Source organism: Pelophylax lessonae (assembly GCF_965119305.1).
Source record: "Pelophylax lessonae genome assembly, chromosome: 4".
Lineage (NCBI taxonomy): Eukaryota > Metazoa > Chordata > Amphibia > Anura > Ranidae > Pelophylax > Pelophylax lessonae.
Genome location: NC_138771.1, coordinates 131,138,009 through 131,150,639, shown reverse-complemented (window position 1 = coordinate 131,150,639; position 12,631 = coordinate 131,138,009). Strand labels below are relative to the sequence as shown.

Below are 12,631 nucleotides of genomic sequence, written 5' to 3'. Positions count from 1 at the left end.
CCGACACAGAATAAGAAAAGATAAAAAAAAAAAAGTTTCTGCATGGAGAAATGTGTTTTACACAAGAATTGTAAGAGGGGTTAAGTGATGCTAAAATACAAAATAATTATAGAGCACAATAAGACCAAACAAAGTTTCGACATGTGTCTTTATTTACTAAGCTTATGTGCGCTAATCTAAGGGCAGCAATTAGAAATCAGCATCCGTTACCCTCATTACACAACCCCCTAAGAATGATAATGAACTTACCTTGGGCTTTTCTCTCTTTCTTGGTGCTTTTGGACCCATGCCACCACGTTCTTTATCTTCATTCTGCTTGCATTCTACATTAGACATAAACGGGGGGGGTTTTATTACCCCGTCCCCTAATTTTGCCAATAAACAGCCATAACAGGGGGTGGGGTAGCGGCTCCCCTCTTCTACAATCAGCCGGCAGGCCAACTAGAGGTTAAGGAAGCGTGGGACCGGCATCTGCAAAGGAATACAAGCGTAAGGTGTTAGTTAGAGGTCTTCTTTAGACAACTGAAACCTGATCTGAGATTGATTGCAATGGGCCGCTTCGCTGCTTTTTCGGTTGTTAGTGAAGCTCAATGATTTTCTCCTAACTGAACCATAACTGAGTTATATACACCTCTTCATATCCCTTGATCATTAGAGTGACGGATAGATTCAGGTGTTCTCTACAATGGCTCTGAGATTTAAAAAGAAGCAGCAGATGAGTCTGGAGGTATGTCAGGAAGTTGGTAATGCTGCTGATGTAGTGTTATTAGTCCTACCACCACCCACACCCCCCTTTTCTTGGATAACATCCACTACCTCCTTGCTGCGCGGGGTGTAAAGTTCTACCCCCTCCCACTGAACTTTGCCTGCTCTGTCTGGGCACTCTCCCCCACCTCCTCATCTCAGATAAAGCACCCCCCTCCATAACTTCCAGTCTAGAGGAGTGAATAGAGCCTGCACACATTTTCAGGATTCAGATCACAGGTGTTTCTTCTGCTCTGCATTGTCCGGGAGGGCCACAGCTTCCAGCAGTCAAGGTTGGTCTATGCATGGGGGACTGACAGGTGGATTCCTATTCTAGGCAGGCTGGGTTCATCCTGTGCCGCAGTGTACAGTGGGGTAAGAGGAATGTCTGTAGTACAGGGACAGGCAGTCAGGATCAGTGTATTCCAGAATCAATCACAGGTGACAACGTCTATTCTCAGACAAAAGTTAAGTTGTTTTGTGTCACTTAGCAAAAATATAATGTAAGATAATATATTGCTATATTATGTTTCCTAATTATAGACAGGCACATTGGGGGCCAATTAAAAAGGCACTTGCGACACACTTTGTATGTAGGTGAACACCCCATGGCATGTTCACTGTTAGAACCAACGCATGCGACAATTTCAACAAATTCAAGTAGCTCTTATTCGCAACAGTTTTAGGGTTCATTTAGGCTTGCAGTTCAGGGACATTAAGGGCCAGTTCACATCACAGAAACGCAGTCTGGATGCCTTTCTGCATATGCATTTTTGATGCGTTCTGGTGTGTTTTTGATGCGTTTTCAATGCGTTCCAGTGCGTTTTTCCCCTCTTGCTTTTTTCCCCAAAGTTTCCTGTTTTTTTTTTGTTGCTTTAATGCAATCTGGTGAATTTTTGATCTGATTAGATGTGTTCCGGTGCGTTTTTAATGCATCTTGCCACATTCCAGTGCATACTGGGCATGTGCCATTAAGAATGAATTAATCTTGCGTATGTCTGCGGTTCCATAGACATGCACATTGGGGGTCATTTAATAAGGCACGTGCGACACACTTTGTATGTAGGAGAACACCCCGTGGCATGTTCATTGCTAGTACCAATGCTGCGACAAAGTAGTTCTTATTTGCAAAACTTTCAGGACCCATTTAGGCTTGCAGTTGGGGGACTTTAAGGGCTAGTTCACATCACAGAAATGCAGTCTGGATGCGTTTCTTCATAGCATTTTTGATGCGTTCCAGTATGTTTTTGATGCGCTTTCAATGCGTTCCAGTGCATTTTTCCCCTCTTGCTTTTTTCCCAATACTTTCCTGTTTTTTTATTTTTATTTGTTTTGCTGTAATGCAATCTGGGGCATTTTTGATGCGTTTAGATGTGTTCTGGTGCGTTTTTGATGCATTTTGCCACATTCCAGTTCAGTTCCTTTCAGAAAAAACTTTCTACTTTTGTTGACTGTACTGGAACGCACTGCCATGGTGTGAACTTTTTCCATTGAAAGCCATAACTTACTGTCCATGTGTTTTTGATGCAGCAAAAAAAATGAAAATGTACTGGATTGTATATGATGTAAACCAGCACTAAAAACTTGCGTTTTTAGTGCCCCCAAACCACCCCAACTTAGGCAGCGGCAGGGGTATGGACAGGGGGGTTCACATGCCGTGGTCATGATGCTTTGCTTTCTGCCTTTGGCAAAAATGATCACTCCTGGTGTATTTAAAGGGCAGTACTGCTGGCCAGCATGGCCCATTCAATCGGAAACTCCGCAACTTTGAGTAATGCATGTGACAGGGGAGCAGAATTTACTGGGTTAAGAAGGTAGTGGGGAGGCACCACATTGCCTCCTAACTGCCTGTAATGCTGGCCATACACTATACGAAAAATTGTTCAAACTCATTTTTTCGGCAGAAAATTAACAAACGTGTCCTTCGTTTTTTCCGCTCAAAAACTTCACAACCGATTACCGATTCGTGCCCATTAGCTGGCCGAAAAACGAAAAAACTGTCCAAATGACCGAATTTCGGCCGATTTTTCGTATAGTGTATGGCCAGCATTAGACGCCTCTGAAAAGCGATCTTAAGGTGCACATTTAAATGTAGCCTTACTGTATGGTGCTATTGTTGCTATGAGTTCTTAAAGAAATACGGCCATATCAGTGATCAGGAAAGTGGAGGTAAATACAAACTTTTCTATGTTGGAGCAAATCGATGATTGTGTCAGATGTGTCAATATCGTGTTGAATATTTGCAACTAAAATTATTATGTTCCTCTGGAACTGATATTTGATGTTTCCATACTCTCCCAATTTCTCCAAATAGCTTCTCTGCCTGTAAAACTCGTTACAGGCAGAGTTATGACAGATTTTTTTTACACCTTAGCAAAACTTACAATAATCGGTCACAAGTTCTACTTAATATCAACTTCATCTAATTAATAAATTCCAAGGATTGTTGGGAATAAATTATATTTTCCATGTACTTCTGATTCCACCTGTAGCAGACAAACCATATGCAATGGAGGTGTCGTATCATTTATAACGCCTGCTGAGAAATAATGCAGAAAAAAGTCTCTGAAGGGAATCTGTAAACAAACAGCAAGCACTTGGAGTCGTAGCAACTCATTAATTAGCTAAAGTACATGTTTGTGCTGAGTCTGGAAGAACATGGATTAATAGTTACAATGTACAGGAATCTCCCTGGGTACGGCCATATTGAATAATGAGCTCCTTACTCTTTGCAAATGTCTCCTATTGTGTAGGAGATTTAAAGAAAAAAGCAAACAGCTATTTTCCACTGGTGGCTACTCAGCAATGGCAGGCACGCTGATTTCTGCTTTGTTTTAATCTTGTTACTGATGCAACAGATTTATTTTATATGTATTGTTAAAGTGCAGAAGCACGAACAATCGGAAATCTCTGCAGCTTGGAGCAGTGATAAACCAAGATGACAGTTAGACTTCAAAAGCGAAGAAATCCCCAGACATTGCATACTGGCCTGGAATTTTAGGGTCTGGCCTGTCATTTTTTTTAAAGGAATGTGCTATGTGTTTTTTTTTTAATTGAAGAACATATTCCTTCCTTCCCTCTTTAATTTTCAGTTTCACTTTTTAGGAAGTCAGTGTAATCTAAAGACATTCTCTGGGAAAAGGGGGTCATTTCACCATCTAAATTCTCGCATCAAAATGACATGGGGTTGATTTACTAAAATTTACTAAAATTGTAAAGTGCAAAATCTGCTGCAGCTGTGCATGGTAGCCAATCAGCTTCTGACTTCAACTTGTTCAATTAAAGTGTAAGTCCACCCCAACACTAAAATCCCTGCATCTACAGACATCCATTATCTAACACTAACCTATCTAGCCCTGTAAGGAAGAAATCAGAATACATACCTATTTTTAAGCCGATCTGATCTCCAGTGGCGGAAGCTCTGCAGAGGACACGGCAGACAACAGTTGTGAAATGAATGGGAAGTGACGTCACCCATAGAGTTACTATGGGGCTTCCGTTGTCAGCCGTGTCCTCTGCACCCGCCTCCACAGCAAAGCCGCGGCTGACAGCTCAGCGTGGGTATCGGGTCAGATCGGCTTCAAAAAAGGTAAGTATAATGATTTCTTCTTTACAGGGCTATGAAGGAGAAATCGGCCACACCACCAGCTGCTTGGAAGATGAATCCTTTATTAACATGCGTCAAAGGTACACAGGACACAGAGATAGACGCGTTTCACATTTTCAAAGTGCTTGTTCACTGCAACTTTTAGTAAACTATCACTTTAAAAATGTTAAAGGCGTCTATCTCTGTATCCTGTGTACCTTTTGATGTTCGTTAATAAAGGATTCCGCTTCCTAGCAGCTGGTGGTGTGCGGCCGATTTCTCCTACATTTCTACTGTTGCGGTGGTGGCGAGCCGGGGCCAGCACCCACAGCACCGGGATTGCTCACAAGAGAGGTGGTTGTCTTCTCATCTTCTTTACAGGGTTAGATAGGTTAGTGTTGGATCATGGATGTCTGTAGATGCAGGGATTTTAGTGTTAGGGTGGACTTTTACTTTAGGCTTTGACATAAAAAAACTGGAAGCAGAGTTTGAGTAAATCAATGCCACAGTTATCCTGGTATATTAGAGACTGGCCATAGGCAGTTAGTAGTGAGCCCAGGCAGCTGTGACCGGCCAGACACCCCATCCTTTCCTGTTCTCCATAGAAAAGGGATGATTTAGTGCTGTCTCGGAGGGCTCGTTCACACCGGGAGGTGCGTCCAAGCGCACACACTTTTTTGCATGTTCCCGCATGTTCCAGGATGTGTAGGACAGCCCAATAATTAAAAAAAAAAGTACATGCACAATTTTTAAAACAGCACCACACCAAGACACATGGTACTGCAGTACTATGCGTTTTGGAGGGCACAAATACATATTTGTTTTCTAGATGCATGGGGGTGCCATTAAGAATGAATTTATCTTGCGTATGTCTGCATGTGTTTTTATGTGGTTTGGAAAAACACGCAAGTTTGCACGCATTCATTGGTGTCAACAACCCCCATAGAGATTTTCACGTTGCAAAAAAATCTGCTTGTTTACAAGTACTATTTAGAGTCAGCCAGTTAGAGAAACCCTACATAGCTCGATCTTCGTTCATTTCTGATCTCATTCAATTGGTACGTGAACGTGATCAGAACCAGGTCGTGTGCGGCCACGATCATAGGCTCGCATTTTACATTCTGTGATAACAAGGAAACAAAGTGCATTGTAACTTTATTCTGCCACAGGTTTGTGTTATTATATTTCTAGCCAGCTGTGTTATTTATTAACCGCTTCAAATTGTCTTGCCTATTAACATGTTATGATGCGTTATCTCTAGTGGTGATGATATCTGCTATTCACAGATAAGTAAAGCAATAGTAGAAAATACGTTGTATGGGTGTATTACACAACATCCTACTACCATAAAATGGGGGGATCTGACTGTTTCCCAAAGATCATACTCCTAAGGGCTTATTGATGCGGACATATCTAAAATAAGGCCACATTATTCGTAGGATCCTATTGGTGGGTCCTGGCAGAAAGATCCTTCTTTTTTTGTGTATGTATGTAACATTTGTGCAATGTTCACATGAGTATAGTGTCCAGTGTATAGAGATTCTATTGACTGCCACTGCTAAGGCCGACATATCGATATCAACAATCTGTAAATATGGTGCTGCTGATTGATCTGAATGAGTCATTGATGCACCAGCAGCACTAATTACACCTTGTTGATATTGATGTCGGCCTGGACGAGTGACAGCGACCAACAGGGTCCCTGTACGCTGCCCACTTTATGCATATAAATGTTAGAACAAATGTTTGTGAACGTATATTACAGCCAAAATCTTTTTTTTTTCAAGCTGCTCATTGCAACTTTGTGGACTAGTAGAAAGCTGCAAACATGTACACAAAACTACACTCTATGCACAGTGTATACAGTGTATATTAAGTCCATGTGAATGAGCCCCAAGAGATTACCTCTTCACCCTACAGGGGCAATCAATGGTCAGTGTATGTCATTCCAGGACAGGAGCTGACTGGCAACTTTCGACCCAGGGGGCAAGTACAAACCAGAGGCCCATGGTGCCTCTTCCCATTCTCCCTCTTCCCGTCCTCCTCCTGACCCCCATTCCAGGCTGAAGCTCCACTCCAGGTACTCTCTACTCACTGGCCAAATTCAGGTTTTTGACCTGGCCACCAGGGTGGAGCTGGGACAGCTCGGCCGGGGCTGGCCAGGGGAGGAGAGTCTCCAGTGGGGCATGGAACCTGCCTCAGCTCATACACAGTTTACACCATCCATGTTAGAGGGAAGGCCTGCGCTCTGTCCTTGTTTTCATGCCTCACTAAGTAGGTCAGCAGTGGAGACTTTTTACTTCTCTTCACCAGGAATCCTTTAGGCATGTCTGTGGCAGAAGCTGCGCAGCCTTTTTACGGGGCATCAGAGCGGCCCGGGGGGCAATTGCCCCCCTGTTCCCTGGCCCAGTCCTCCCCTGTTCCAGGACCTGTAACTCTCCATAGCATAGACAATACAGTACAATGCCTGTGTATCCTCAAAGAATAACAAAGTAAGGCAAAATGTCCCCAATGTCATTGTCCCATGATACTTAGTTGCAATTGCTATACTGACAACAATTTAGGTTGACACATTTAGGCCCCTTTCACACGGGTGGTTGTTCTGCCGCTGGTAAAAGCATGTTTTATTATTCTGAAATTTCAACACTCCTGGGGCAAAGGTTACTCACATTTGTAAATTGCGATTATGTGCGATTACTTGCGTTTACATGTGGCTGCGTTTAGCTGCGGTAGTAAATTCTTGCCTTATGTACAGCAACTGTTTACTTATTTATTCTTTCCACTGCAATTAACTGCCTTTATATACAGATAGCTGGGGTACATCGCTCCTGGACACTGGGGAATCCCTCCTGCAGCACTATTGTTTTCTACCATCGGGGGAGCGCGGGGAGCTTTCCCCACCGGCAAAATACAATGAAGGGAAGAAAATTGATTAATTGATGGATGTTGATGGGGGAATGCCTCTCACAGCACTATTGTGTTCTGCCAGTGGGGAGCCTTCGCCACTGGCAGAATAAAATGGTCACTGCTGGCTGTGATCTGGTAAAAAAAAACCAACAGGCTGGTTGTCCTGAAGTTGGGCGATGGATCGATTTTCAGTACAACCAGCCTACCCATAGACAGATCAAAATGCGGCTGGTTCAGTGGGAATTTCAATCCATCTATGTTAAACACTTCCTGTCCTAAGGTGACAACGACCACTCATAGAGTAGCTAGGGGTTGTCACCCTAGGCTGATCGCTTGATTTGAACTTCAAACACCTCTTCCTCTGCTTTTCTCCAGTATATGAGGGGATCTGTTTTGTACTTCACAAAAAATAGCTGAGAAAGCTGATAACATTTGGGTTGATTTACCAAAGGCAAATGGACTGTGCACTTTTGAAAGTGCATTTGCACTATACAAGAGCTTAGTAAATGAGGTGAAGCTTCATTTTACAAAGAACAACCAATCACAGGCAATCATTATTAAAAAAAACAGCATTTTTGCTTGCACATGATTGGATGATGGACACCAACAGAGTTCTCCCTCATTTACTAAGCTCTGGAGCAACTGCACTTTCAAAAGTGCACAGTAAATTTGCTTTTAGTAAATAGACCCCATTGTTTCAGTTTAGCACTGAAAACAATGGGGCCTAGGGGTCTAGGAAGTTACGAAGACACTGGATTTCTAGTAGGTTCAAAGAGTATTTTTCTTTACTAGTAGAAAATATGCTTAGCTTAAAAAAAAGGAAAACTGATGAAGCCACCACATCTAAGGAATGCTAAGCTGCAGTATTTTGTTGTTGGATTTAGATACACTTTACGCATTGCAACATCACGCATCCTTTCTATGTAAAGGCCGTAGCTTTAAATAAAAGGTGACAAAACAACTGATACTGATGAAGCACCCTCCACTGTAGGTGCTAGGTAAAGTATAGTGGGCTTTGTCTGCTTATCAGCTAGGCTGGCATGTGTTCCCATGTATGCCTGTTGTGTTGGGGAGTCTCCCCACTGTATCCCAATGAGGGCTCTCATTGGGCAGTGGAGGAAACCTGACCAATAGCACACCAGGGCTTGTATCCATCCTGGAAGGGCAGATTCTGCCGCACAGCATTCTGGGAGGGGGTATAAGTCTGTGAGGGGCGCATGACAGATTGTCTTTGGCGGGAAACAGAGTCCCAGGAGGGAGGTGATGGCTGTCTTTCCTCCTATCAGGAAGAATCGGGTGTCCCAGGCGGACACAGGGCCGAGCTGAGCTGCAGTGAGGATCCAGTGTGCCGAGGACCAGCGAAGCATTGGGGTTGAGTTTCAGAAAGCATTCGGAGTCGTGAGTACTGAAAACTGCCCCTGGGGTCTGCCTAGCAGAGGGGACCACTCCAGAGACGGTCAGAGGGATCCAGGAGCTAGCTAGCCGGTACAGGAATATAGTAAAGGGGGGTGCCAGAGATTACCCTGAAGAGTAAAGGGGGTGCCAGCGGTTGGGCCCTGAAGTGTAAAGTGTTAAGTGTTGCAGCATCATTGCTAGTGGCTACCTCAGTCAGAGAAGACTACAGGGAGCAGTGCACAGGACTTTCGAGCTGTGAGGAAGCATCAGAAGTCAAGTTTCAGTTCACAGACAGCAAGTCAGATTTACAAGCGCCAGTAAGCCTTAGTCGGCATTCAGCTGGCGCCAAGACAGCGCTAGACGGCATTTTTTTCTCAAGTGTCCCAATTCTGTAACTAGTTGAGCCAGAGGAGTATCCCACTCATTCTCTTCTCCCATCCAAGTTCCTACAATAAAACTAAAAACCAAAGATGCCGGACTGTTCATTATCTCAGATCTCACACTTGGGCAACAAGCTTAAATGTGCTGTTGGTGTTAATGGTAACCATGGCAGACCCATATCCAGCACTGATGCTGGAGATACTGCTACACTCCTTTGCAGAATACCTAAAATAATATCAAAGTAAAAGCGATATCTGCAATGCCTGTGTGCCATGCCTGGTGTTAAAGTGGGGGATGGCCAATATCCTCAATCATAAGCCCTGGACAGGCCAGGCAGTGTACACCTCAACAAAATTATATTATGCATCCTACAAAGTTGGGCCAGCCATACATGGAATAAAATTTTGGTCTATTGATCGACTTGTGTACAACCAGCCTGTTGGGTTTTTCCCAAATGTTCAGTGCCACTGGCTATAGCCAGCAACACTGATCATTGTACTCTGATGGCCCGGAAGGCTTGCCACTGGGAGAATACAATAGCTCAGCGGAAAGGATTCCCCCATCAACATCAAATGTGTGGATGAGGGAATCGGTTCATTTTTCTCGTTCAACCAGCTAGTTGAATGAAAAAAAGAAATAATAATCGTGTATGGCATTCCTCTCTACAGTGCAGAGGGCTGTGGGTAGGAATGTGTGCACTAAGGCCGGCCATAGACAGTTCAAACCTCAGCAGAGTCAGCAGAAACCAACCGATATTCGAACCATGTATGGGCAGGCTGAATGTACCCAAGTTGAAAAAATCGATCATCTTGGGTATAACCAGCCTGCCAGATTTTACATGTGAGCACTGCTATAGCCAATAGCAATAATCACTGTGTTTTCCAGGCAGGGACAGCTTCCCCTTTCTCCCTTGGGAGAATACAATGGCTCGGCGGGAGGGATTCCCATGTCAGCACTGTATATCTTGATGGGGGAATCGAGAAACCCGTGGTTGCAGAAAACAAATTTGCTCCATTAATGGCTGGCCTTACACTACAGCTAAATTTATCCTTTAAGCCAGTGTTGCTAAACCTTTTTTCAGGCAAGACACCCTTTAAAATGATGAACAATCTCGAGGCACACCATTCTAAAATGTAAAAAAAAACTAAACCCACACATGTGGAACACCCAACGTTAGAGGTTAATTATTTTTCTAAAGCAAATACATCTTTGCACACTGATACTGACTAGTATTCCAGTGTTTCTCTTCTCCCTTATTCAGCTAATGTCACCCCAGAGCTGATGGAGAGGGGCAAACAAGGATGCTATGAAGGTGTCCAATGTCTTCCTTATCAACTGATGACATCATTGGTTGTTAAGACAATGGCAGCTAGAAGGCTGTGATGGTTCACAATAAAAAAACTTTGGCTTTGTGTAACTAAAAGGCAGGCTTGATTCCACTTCTGGCTTGTATATCATTTTTTTTTAAATGTTTACTAAGGCAACCCTGAAAAAACCTGAAGGCATACCAGGGTGCCTAGGCTCCCTGGTTGTAAAAGGCTGCCTTAATCAGTGCTATTGATTATGTCATCAGGAGATAAAGTAGAAGTGCTTTCCATTGTTATAGGCTTAAGCCCTACACACATGGGCCGAATGCTAGGCGAGTTAAAAAAATAAACATCTGACATTCGGCTCGTGAGTAAGCCAACCAGTCTAACAGAAGCCAGCTGTTTGACCAGCTTCTGTCGGACCTGCATGCTGGAAAACCGGCAACCGACCAGCTCCCAATCAGCACTCTCAGCCAATGACTTTCTTCCTCTCAGCCAATGAGTGTTCTGGCAAGGGGGCAGGGGGGCTATCTTCCTGTCAGAACACAACAGCACACAGTACAGTGGCTCCGACCAGAGCTAAGTTTCTTTTTTTTTTTCGTTCAACCCAGCGAAAAAATGAATAGTGTGTTCCTGGCTTAAGTCTATATCATAGGCTGAAATGGTTATTTAATGTGTATTTGAAGCAAAATTTGAAGCCAAATTGGATGGGGGGGGGGATTGGATAGGATCAGTGGCAGCGTGGGGGGATGGGATGAGTGGCATTGATGGTGGTTGTTGGGATGAGTGGCAGTTCTGGTGGGGGATGGGATCAGTGGTAATGCTGGGGGGGGGGGACTAGATGGGATCAGTGGCAGCGTGGGGGGTGGGACGAGTGGCAGTGATGGGGGCATAAGATGAGTGGCAGTGCAGGCCGGTAGTTGGGATGATTGGCAGTGATGGTGGGGGGGTGGGATCAGTGGCAGTGCTGGGGTAATTGGGAATCAGTGGCAGTGAGTGCTGGGGGGGAGGGGTGGGATCAGTGGCAGAGCTGGGAGAATGAGATCAGTGGCAGAGCTGGGGGGGGATTGGATGGGATCAGTGACAGTGTGGAGGGAGGGTGGGATCAGTTGCAGTGCTGGGGGGTAGGGTGAATGACAGTATAGGAGGGAGGATGGTGGGTTCAGAGGCAGTGTGGGGGGATGGGATGGGTGGCAGTGCTGGTGGGTTGCTGGGATGAGTGGCAGTGCGGGGAGAATGGGATGAGCGGCAGTGCTGGGGGGGGGGGGGCGAGATCAGTAGCAGTACTGGGGGGATAGAATGAGTGGCAGTGCAGGCCGATAGTTGGGATGATTGGCAGTGCTGGTTGGGGGGGGTGGGATCAGTGGTAGTGCTGGGGGAATTGGGATCAGTGGCAGTGCTGGGGGAATGGGTGGGATCAGTGGCAGTGCTGGGAGAATGAGATCAGTGGCAGAGCTAAGAGAAGGAGATCAGTGGCAGTACTGGGGGAGGGGGATTGGATGGGATCAGTGACAGTGTTGAGGGAAGGTGGGATCAGTTGCAGTGCTGGGGGGTAGGGTGAATGACAGTATAGGAGGGTGGGATCAGAGGCAGTGTGGGGGGTAGGATGAGTGGCAGTTCTGGTGGGTTGCTGGGATTAGTGGGAGTGCGGGGAGGATGGGATGAGTGGCAGTGCTGGGGGGGGCGAGATCAGTAGCAGTACTGGGGGGATAGAATGAGTGGTAGTGCTGGGGGGATGGAATGAATGGCAGCGCTGGGGGGGAGTGGGAGGGGGATGGGTTCAGTGGCAGTGTGGAGGGAGAGTTGGATCAGTGGCAGTGTGGGGGGATAGGATAAGTGACAGTAGGGGGAGGTGGGATCAGTGGCAGTGTGGGGGGATGGGATCAATGACAGCACTAGTGGGTTGTTGGGATGATTGGCATTGTGGTGAGAATTGGATGAGTGGCAGTGCTTGGGGGGAATTGATGGGATCAGTGGCAGGGCTTTGGGGGGGGGGGTGAGTGGCAGCATGGGGGGGTGGAATAAGTGGCAATGATGGGGGGATAGGAGGAGTGGCAATGATGGGGGGAGTGGGGATGAGTGGCAGTCCTTGTGGGGGGGATGGTATCGGTGGGTGCAGTGGCAGTGCTGTGGGGGAGGGGGTCAGTGGCAATGCTGGGGGGGAGATGGGATCAGTGATAGTGTTGGAGGGTCAGTGGCAGTGCTGGGGGGATCGGATCAGTGACAGTGCATTGAAGGATGGGGTCAGTGGCAGTTTTTTTGGGGGGGGGTCAGTGGCAGTGCTGGGGGGATCGGATCAGTGACAGTGCTG

General features: G+C 45.7%; 1 protein-coding gene across 1 annotated transcript in view; it reads left to right on the top strand.

Annotated features, from left to right (window-relative positions):
• The first annotated feature begins 913 nt into the window (after positions 1-913).
• STRA6 (signaling receptor and transporter of retinol STRA6) overlaps positions 914-12,631 on the top strand; it is a 101,525-nt gene continuing 89,807 nt past the window's right edge. Inside the window, exon 1 of the mRNA XM_082254939.1 lies at positions 914-1,037. The gene's annotated coding sequence lies outside the window, so the exon portion shown is untranslated. The remainder of the gene's footprint in view (positions 1,038-12,631) is intronic.